We start from the raw sequence: 7,438 nt of genomic DNA on the forward strand, positions 1-7,438 counted from the left end.
GACCATTTTAAAATCACAATTAGATGTTCTTCTAAAAGATCTGCTCTAGGAATTATTTTGGGGGTGTTCTATGGCCTCTGTTATATAAGAGGTCAGACTAGATAGTCAAAATGTTCCCTTCTGGCCTTGGAATCTATGAATCCTCTAAATAACCTACCATTTTATAACTCAACTGAGGTTTCTCATGTGGAACAGAGGTAAAATTAACTGGACTGCAGTTATTAACAGTCCATCTGCTATCATGTCTAGAAATAGCCAGATCCTGAGTGATGCTAAGTCTGTGGGAGATTTGTCCAAGTGAAAACTGAATGAGAGATTTTGGGATTCAGCCCTGGAAGCCTGCCTGTGCTCAGGGGAAATTTAAATATCCGTGAATGTGGCTTTCTTTAACTCCTCACAGTACAGCATGCTGGAGCCTCCCGTAGCACAGGACATGACTGCATGACACCTCTCTGATTCTGTGCTGTCACACGGCAGGAGTCTTCAGCATGGAGATGCAAGTTCCACTAGGACTGGCTCTGTTTCACAGGTGTCCAAGTGAGACAGCCCAGCATTGTGTGTGACCAACTCCAGCAGAATATGCAAGTCCCATGGAGGAGGCATATCTTTTTGAAATCGTATGTCATAGCATCTAAGACAATGGTTCTCAAACTGTGGATCAGGACCCAAAGTGGGTCACCAGGGCTGGCGTTAGACTTGCTGGGGGCCGAGCCTCACCACGTGGCACCAAAGCCCGAGGGCTTCAGCCTTGGGTGGCGGAGCTCGGGCTACAGGCCCCCCGCCTGGGGCTGAAGCCCGTGGCCTTCGGCTTTGACCCCCGCCCCCACCCAGCCTCGGGCAGTGGGGCTTTGGCTTTGGCCTCCCCCTCCTGCAGTCATGTAGTAATTTTTGTTGTCAGAAGGGGGTCGGGGTGCAATGAAGTTTGAGAACCCCTGGTCTAAGACATTAGGCAATTTCACATGCTAAACTCTCCAGTGCCCTGTTTCCATAATCCCCCTAGCCTTCCAGCCCCGGCGAAATCAGTCTGTATGGGGGGAAAGGAGTCTTACAGCTGTCACTAGGGTGGCTAGAGACACGTTCACACCAAAACTCCAGATGCAGAAAACCCAGGCCTATGATGGCATTGGAAATCCAGCGCCAGAAGCAAAGAGCAGTTTTGCAAGTTATCCCTCTCTCTCCAATGGGCTGAGCCTGTTCCCACTCCCTACCTTGGGATCCAAACACCCCAAACTTTACAGTGTTCTAAATCCAGGTTCACATTTTGCAGCTTGGCCAAATGGGTTTTGCTTCCCCTAACCAGGGCCGGCTCCAGGAGCCAGCGAATGAAGCAGGTGCTTGGGGCAGCCAATGAGAAGAGGCGGCACGTCCGGGTCTTCGGCAGCAATTCGGCGGCGGGTCCCTCAGTCCCTCTGGGAGTGAAAGACTCGCCGCCCCTGTAAGTGCCGCTGATCACGGCTTTTTTTTTTTTTCTTTTTCTTTCGCTGCTTGGGGCGGCAAAAAACCTGAGCCGGCCCTGCCCCTAACCATATCTCCCTCCCAGCCCCATCTCCTGGCATCCTCCTACAGAGACAGACTGCTCCTTCCAGCCCCCCAGAAGATTTATCTTCCTCCCAATCCAGCATCCTTGATCTTCCTCCCAACTGAGGCAGTCCATCCCCGTCCCAGCGGATGCCAGCCTGCAGCAAACATCTGTGCACTGTACTACTGCTCTATCTTCCAGGTGAGTCCATCCTTCTCCTGACATAAGGCCAGAATCTTCCTTTAATCCACTTCTGACTGCCTTTGTTACCCAGACCATTACCGCTTGTAGAAGAGCCTGTCTGCCCTATTCCAATGTCCTCTTGGATTTCCATAAGCCCGTCAGGTATTTAAATTTTTGGAAAGGATAATAATGTTTCCTTGCAAAACTGATCACACTCAGGGTGCTTTAATGAATGTCAAATCAATATGCATGTGCAATGCAGCTGTCTGTACAACTGAAAGCAAATACTGTTCTGCTGAGCTCAAAGGACCAAGGTATAATTTGTAGCCAGCACAAGGGATTGTACAGCCAGTTTCAACAATTAGCCATAGAACTTTGGGATGCCCTCACCATCTTCTCTCAGTCAGGGTCAAACCCTGACAAGGCGCTGGGCACTTCCATCTCTCATGCACTCCAAATTGCAGGTGCATCTTTCACAATTTGCTCTCCAGAGTCATGTTCTAATGAAATCTGCAGCTAGTCATTTTCCTTCGTTCCTAGGAATGTCTCTCTGTACAGTTCTAAGAATATCAAGCAGTGTCCAGCTGGGTAGTGATCAAGTTTTCCCTTGGGGCTAGTAGTGGTCAAAGTGTCCCTTCCTGAACAAAGCCCAGAACCTCTTGCCATCTCACACCAGATCAAATTCTCCCTTGAAAAGAAGCATTAGATCAGAACATAGCAGAATTCCAGCAGCTTTCTCTTGCCAATCCACAATACACTTAGCACATTCAGTCGCTCTCTCTGACATCAGTATTTTGAAATGCTACTCTGCTTACATTGCTAATACAGCTGCAAAGGTCATTGGCTAGCTTGCTTTAACCAGGTGGAGCTCTGGGGTGTGAAGGGTGACCTAATGAACAGAGCTCAGGAGACCAGGATTCTGTTCTCAGCTCTGCCATGAATGAACCTGCTGTGTGACTTTGGGCAATTCACTTGATCTACCCTGTGCTTCAGTTCCCCATCTGTAAAATGGGGATAATACCTCCCTTCCTCACTGGATAAGGATAAAATCCATTAACAATTCTGAGTTGGGCTGCAGATTTGTCACAGCATTTTTTAATCAAAAATCACAGAGCAGTCACAGTAAATGTAGTAAAAGTCATGGGTTTAGCATCTGCTCCGTGATTTTTTATAAAAAGTGTCTCGACAAATGAGGGGGGACTGACCACCCACAGCTGCGCCATTCACCCCGGCACCACAACCTTATCCTGGCATGATGAGGAGGGGAGACACCAGGGACACAATTGGGCAGGCAGGGGTGAGGAGCAAGCCTGCTCCATGCTCACCCCGGACACGGGCAGCAGCAGCTCCTGTGTCCTGCAGAGCTGGACCAAGGCTCCTCCCTCTGTATGTTGCAACCTGGTGCACAGGGTCACAGCATCGCTCAGGTGTGGCCCTATGGCCCCTCTGTCATGACAGAGGGGCTGTAGTGCCAAATTTGAGTGGGTGATGCTGTGATCCCCACACACCAGATCACAACCCAAGGCAGGGAGCCAGGCCCAGCCAGTGGGACCCAGGAGCCACGGCTGTGGAGTGTATGAGGGGTGGGCTCCCACACACCCCAGCCCCTGGTCCTCCTCTCTACACCAAGCCAGCAACCTCCTAGAGCCTTCCTACTGAAAGTCACGGACAATCCGAGAAATCCTGATATCAATGACTTTTTCTGCACCATGACAAGCCTGCAGCCCTAACTATGAGGCATTTGGATACTACAGCTGCCAGGGCCAAAAAGAACAGAGATAGATCCTGCCGGTGTTTCTCCTTTTCACTGAGCAAGAGCTGCTGAAACAAAGTTTACAGAATTATTTACCTTGTGTGTCCTTGTAAATCAAGCAGTGCTACACGGCATCACCAGCGACTGGCGCTCAGCTGTTCTGTCTCTTCCTCTTAACACTCCCGGCTAACTTCAGTGCCGCTGGTTTCCTTGAAACGAACAGGCATGGCTCAATCAGTTATGAAGGGTCTGCTCCTCTGTGGAACTGGCTTCTCAGAGGCTGTGATTGGCTGGCTCTGCTGGTTCTGGGTATCCTGGATACTGCTCTCTCGATGGAGCCACACGTCACAGCCTAGGATCCAGAGAGGCAGCTGAGTGCTTCACAGGCTCCTTGCTGGAAAGAGGGTGGCGTGGTATAACTGAGAAAAGACAGTTCCCAGTGTCTCACGATCTATGAGCAATAAGTTCCCCTAGGATGGCTCAGCTGCAGATGTCAGGGGAGGGAAGGAACATGCAGAACAGGTTACAGCAAACTTTACTTTTAAAGGTTTCAGAGTAGCAGCCGTGTTAGTCTGTACTTTTAAAGCATCTCACTTTTCCAGAGTAAGGGTTGAAATCCGCTCCCAGTGCCTCTGGATTTAGAGCAGCGAAGCCCACTGCAGTGAGTGGGCCCAGGTCTGGGTTCTACTAATGCTGACATAGACAAAGTCTTTCTACCAATCTCTAGTATAGGTGGCAGGTCTAGGGTGTGGCTGGAGTGCCCTACACTCCAGCTCCTCTCTGTTTCTCCAGAATACAAGCAGCTCCAAGATAGACTAATGCCACCTTTGCTATGCCCATCTGTCCCCCAAGAACAGGAATTAGGGAATGAGAATCAGGGGCCAACGAATGTGTCTGGCTGACTGTTTGCCATGGTACCTGGATGAATGCACGCATGCATCTGGGTCCCAGCATGGGTGGGAGTGGGTAGTTCATCAGGAGGTGCAAACGGGAATTTGAGCAACGGGTGAGTGAGTCCAATCTCTGGCTGCAGCTGGAATAAAAGCTTCAGAATGCATGTGTTGGGAGAGAAGGGGAATAAATCTAATGGAGAAGTGAGCCCACAGGGGAAGGAGGCAGGGCAGTGGGGAGGGGAGGACATTTAGGCAATCACAGTTTAGGTGGGGCTACAAGGAGGACCTTGCTTTGACATCTTGCCCTCAGCCCTGTACTTTCTGGCTGGGGCCCTTCCACTCTTCCAGCTCTGCAGAGGGGAGACAGCTCCTGTGCTCTGAGCCCCAGTGGGGGTTGATTTGCAAGCAGACCTGCAGCCTCCCTCTCATTAGAACAGTAATCTCACCAGCTCTGCATGCTAGGTGGGAGCATTATAAGCAAAGCAAGTGAAGACATAGTGAGAAGCTTTTAACAGGGCTTAATGGAGCCCCAGGAGCCTTGCCTCTAAATGAAGCTGTTATAACAGAGACAACTCTATAACAAAGTGGGGGGCACATATATTCAGAGAGACCCCTGCTGACCCTCCATTACTGTTCCTTCCTCGTCTGGAGAGTTCCTACTTCGATTCTTTCTGGCAACTCTCTCCAATCCCACCCATAGCTAAGAGCTATGGAAGGGGGGGATCTGCTTTACAGATGCCCCCAGTAGACATCACTCTGCCATGAGCGCAGGCACCTCCAGCCTACCAGAGTGAGCCCTACCTGCTCCCACACTCTCCTCCGCTCTCCATCTGACAGCAAAATCCACCCACTGAGGAGAAACTAAAATACAAAAAGGCAGGAGGGAGAGAGAAGGGGACTTTGCTTTCACTGTGGCCATTCATGGGATAAGCGTAGGGCTAGGGCTGGTGACTTCCAAGCTGAGAAGTAGAAAAAACAAGGGTCAGGGTGGAGGATGAAGGAGAGAGAAAACAGTCTCACCCATGACTTTGGGAATAGAACTCCCTGGAATGGGAGTCGCTGGGGTGGGGCTGCGGGCAGAATACACTGTGGTCTCCATTATCTGCTCTCATCTAACCTAACGCTCTCATGAAATAGTTTTGTGATAGAGCTAAAAAGGTCATTAGGGGTTAGAACCTGACAGCTCCAACAAGGATGACACAGAGGGTCAGTGCATTAGCTATCAGCTTTTTTAACTTGCAGAGAGACAGCATCAAATCTAGTTGAGGAACAAATGGAAGGATTTGGTCTCATCCACGTCCCTAATGGAGGTTAGGTCACTTTGCAAAAACCACAGAGTCTGGCACGACATGTGGATTCTATTAAGGAGAAGGCCGGGGCTGGAATAACTGGCTGCTGCAGTCTGGGACTGAGTGGTATTGATAGAACTTGGGAGGAGTGGGAGGGGGACTAGAACAGCAATAGATAACAGAGGCGCAATGGCAGAACAGTGTAATGCACATTTATACAGCAACTCTCTGTACCATACTTAGCTCACTAATGCATTAGAAGAGTCCCTTGCATCTGTTAGCTGTAAAATTTCACTTTCCAGGCTATGAACTGCTCACAGCTTGGTGCAAGCATCAATGATTTCAAATACTGGGAATATTTATTATCGGTGTTACGGTAGTGCCTGGGAGCCCCAGCCATGAACCAGGGCCCCACTGTGCTAGGTGCTGTACAAACACAAGACAAAAAGATCCTCCCTGCTCAAAAGAGCTTATATTTCTTATCAGTAAGGTTAAGATTCTGCCCAGCCGCTGCTCCGGTGGGCCCAGGGCTGACTGCTGTTCCTGCAGCCCAGGGACTGCTGCTTCTGCTCTGGCAGCACCAGGGCTGACCGCCGACAGCTGCTCCAGCCCTGCCACTGCTCCTGCGTCAGGGGCTGACCACCGCTATTTCAGCCCCAGAAATGCTGATCCAACCCCAGCCGCCGCTTCAGCCTTGCTCTGACGGCCTGGGGCTGACAGCGGCTCCAGCCCTGTCCCAGAAGAAGTCACAGAGGTCCCGGAAAGTCACGGAATCTGTGACCTCTGACAGAATCGTATCCTTACTTATCAGTGTTTCTCTGGTGTTGGTTTCTCAGATGGTTTAGCACCCTGTGATTTCTGTGTAGCAATTCCCCATTGAGTTTAGCATTAAGCTAATTTCTCAGCGCAGGTTTTTCAGTGAGATTAACACAGAGATTTCTCGAAGGAATATTTCCCTTAGACCTGAACATTCATAGCTCGGACCCTTAACCCTGCTTTAAATCCTATGGAGAACACCACAGTTTTCGGGCATTTTCAAATTATTTGACTCTATCTCTCTCCCCAAAGGGGATAGCTGTACTGGAGTCAGAGCTCAGGAACCTTGCACCAATCCTTCTGAGGCACTTTAAACACAGGGGGAACCATTACTGCCTTGTTTGATTGCATTTGTGTGGCCCATATTAACTAACTGAATTACCTTCCACCTGCCACTTTGGCTCTGTTCATCCAGTGAGCTCTGTGCAATCTGCTGGTCTTCTCTTCATAGGCCTGATCCTGTTCCCACTGATATCAATGGAAAAATTCCCAGTAATTCCAGGATAAAGTTCAGGAATTGCCCTGCATTCTCTTTCCCTCAGTTAGTACTCCCTCCTGTAGGAGGCCCTTCCTGCCATGTGCAGAGACAGCTCTGTAACCCTTCCCCAACACACATATATTCACCCCCTGCAATAGGGTTACCATAGTTGACAAATAAAAAAAGAGGACCCCTGGCCCCGCCCATTTCCCCACCCCCAGCCCCACCCCAACTCCGCCCCTTCCCGTCCAACCCCGCCCTAACTCCGCCCCCTCCTCCCTCCCACCCCCAGCCACACGGAAAGGGCTGCCCGAGCGCTACCGGCTTCACGGTTTGCCGGACAGCCCCCAGACCCTGAGCCCCCAGCCGGCGCTTCCCCAGCGCAGCTGGAGCCTGGGAGGGGAAGCGCCCAGCCGGGGGCACAGGGTCTGGAGGCTGCCCGGCAAACCGTGAAGCCGGTAGCACTCGGGCTTCGGGCAGCCCCTATGCCTCCGGATCCTGCGCCCC

This window comes from Trachemys scripta, chromosome 4 (assembly GCF_013100865.1).
Source record: "Trachemys scripta elegans isolate TJP31775 chromosome 4, CAS_Tse_1.0, whole genome shotgun sequence".
In the NCBI taxonomy this organism is placed as follows: domain Eukaryota; kingdom Metazoa; phylum Chordata; order Testudines; family Emydidae; genus Trachemys; species Trachemys scripta.